We start from the raw sequence: 2,431 nt of genomic DNA on the forward strand, positions 1-2,431 counted from the left end.
TTTATTTATTCGACAGAGATAGAGACAGCCAGCGAGAGAGGGAACACAAGCAGGGGGAGTGGGAGAGGAAGAAGCAGGCTCATAGCAGAGGAGCCTGATGTGGGGCTCGATCCCATAACGCCGGGATCACGCCCTGAGCCGAAGGCAGACGCTTAACCGCTGTGCCACCCAGGCGCCCCTTTTATTTTATTTTTTTAAGTAAACTCTACACCCATTGTGGGGCTTGAACTCACGACCCTGAGATCAAGAGTGGCAAGATCTACTGAGTAAGCCAGCCAGGCACCCCTATTTAACTTTTTATAGTAAACATATGTTCATATATGACATGCACGATTTTTAAAAAATACAATAAAAATGCTTTTTTACCTGATTAAGAAAAACCCAGTGTAGAGAAAACAAATGGGGGGAAAATGTCCCGAAATTAACAGAAGATATTTTGGGACAATAAGATCTTGAGTGCATGGATAATCCTCTTAGGTCATTTTTATTTATAAGCATGACAGTAAAGAGAGAGAAAAATGTGTAATGATGGTTAATTTAAGTTTTTCTCTGCTGGGTGGCAAGAGCTACGTTAGTGAAAGCAAAGGAATACTAGAGGGTTTGAAGTCCAATGGCCTGTGTTCATACCCTCCTTTGTATATCTTATTCTTTTTGAATTTAGGCAAACTATTTACCACCTCCAAGCCTTAGTTTTCCCATCTGTAAGATGGGTTGATAATAACACCACTTAATGGGGTCACTCTGAGGGTTAAACGAGCTGATGTCCATAAGTCACGAGGAACACTGTGGGTGCTCCATCACCATTAATTCCATCTTCACATTTTCCAGGCTGCCTTGGAGATGGAGTACCCCTCCACGGTTTTGTGCTGGTCTTCATGTATTTTCCTTAGGCTAACTTGTACTCCTAATGTGTGTGTAATTACAATGACAGCTTAATTTTGTAGAATGTTTTAATGTTTACCAACATTTTCACATACTGTGCTATGCTACACACCTTGAATCCTTGTGTACAATTGTGTCAGTCTTCTTGTTAGTTTCCTTCCGCTTGGGTGCTCTGGAGTAAACAGGGTAGTAAATATATCACCAAGAACGTTTTTACAATGAGAAAATTCTAGGGCTGCTTCAGTCTCCTCCTTTTACAGAGCCCAGAGAGCTTAAGTGTTCTGTTTAAGGGCCATTATACAAGTTAGCTTTTGCTACATCACAAATACCCTAACACTTAGTGGCTTAAAATAACCATTTATTTGGTTCATCGTTATTTTTTTTTTTAAAGATTGATCTATTTATTTTAGAGAGAGAGAGCTTGAAAGTTCATGAGTGAAGGGACAGAGGGAGAGAGAATCTCAAGCAGACTCCGAGCTGAGCGCGGTTGGCTCGTCATTCTGATGGCAGTTTTGTAACCCGAACCAGGCTCAGCTTTTCTCGACGGGGCTCACTTCTGTGTCTGGAACTCTGGTTGGGATGGCTGCGATGGCTACAGCACCTCTCTACATGGCCTCTTAACCTCCAGTAAACTCGTCCAAGTCTATTCACATAGTGATGTCAGATTCCAAAAGCAACAAGAGGGGAAGTTGCAATGCCCCTTCAGGCCGACATAACTCACATGATGTCGCTTTGGCCACCTTCTTGTAGCCAAAGCAAATCTTGAGAACAGCTACGATTTTAAAGGCAGGGAGGTACTGCACTTTTTGATGGTAGAAGCTGAAACAGGGAAAGGCAAGGGACTGGAGAGATTTTTTGCGATCTATCCTGATACATAGCTAATTAGTGGGTATGCTTTGATGAGAAGTCAAATCTGATGACTGTTGAGCCAGCAATTCCACTTCTGGGAATATATCCAAAGAAAATGGAAACACCATGTTGAGGAGCTATTTGCATCTCCGTGTTCACAGCAGCATTATTTATAATAGCCAAGTCACGGAAGCGACCTAAATGTCCCTCAATGAATGAATGGATAAAGAAAATGTGAGATAGGTATACGTATATAATTCGGTCATAATAAAGGAAATCCTGACATTTGCCACAGCATGGATGGAACTTGAGGGCATTATGCTAAGTGAAATAAGTCAGAGAAAGAAAAATACTGTATGATCTCATTTACACATGGATTTTTTTTTTTGAAGCGGGCTCCATACTCAGCGTGGAGCCCAACGTGAGGCTTGAACTCATGACCCCAAGATCAAGACCTGAGCTGAGGTCAAGAGCGGGATACTCAACCGACTGAGCCACCCAGGCTCATGGAATTGTTTTGAAAAGCTCATAGACAGAGATCAGATTTGTTACCAGAGGCAGGTTGTGGGGAATGTAGGAATCGGATGAAGAGGGTCAAAAGGTAAAAACTTCCAGTTAGAGGATCTGTAAGTACTAGGAAGGTAAACAAACAAACAAGCCCCCGATGGATGTTGAATGCAGACCCACTGCAATCTATTTT

The sequence above is a fragment of the Ailuropoda melanoleuca genome, chromosome X (genome assembly GCF_002007445.2).
Source record: "Ailuropoda melanoleuca isolate Jingjing chromosome X, ASM200744v2, whole genome shotgun sequence".
NCBI classification, from domain to species: Eukaryota; Metazoa; Chordata; class Mammalia; order Carnivora; family Ursidae; genus Ailuropoda; species Ailuropoda melanoleuca.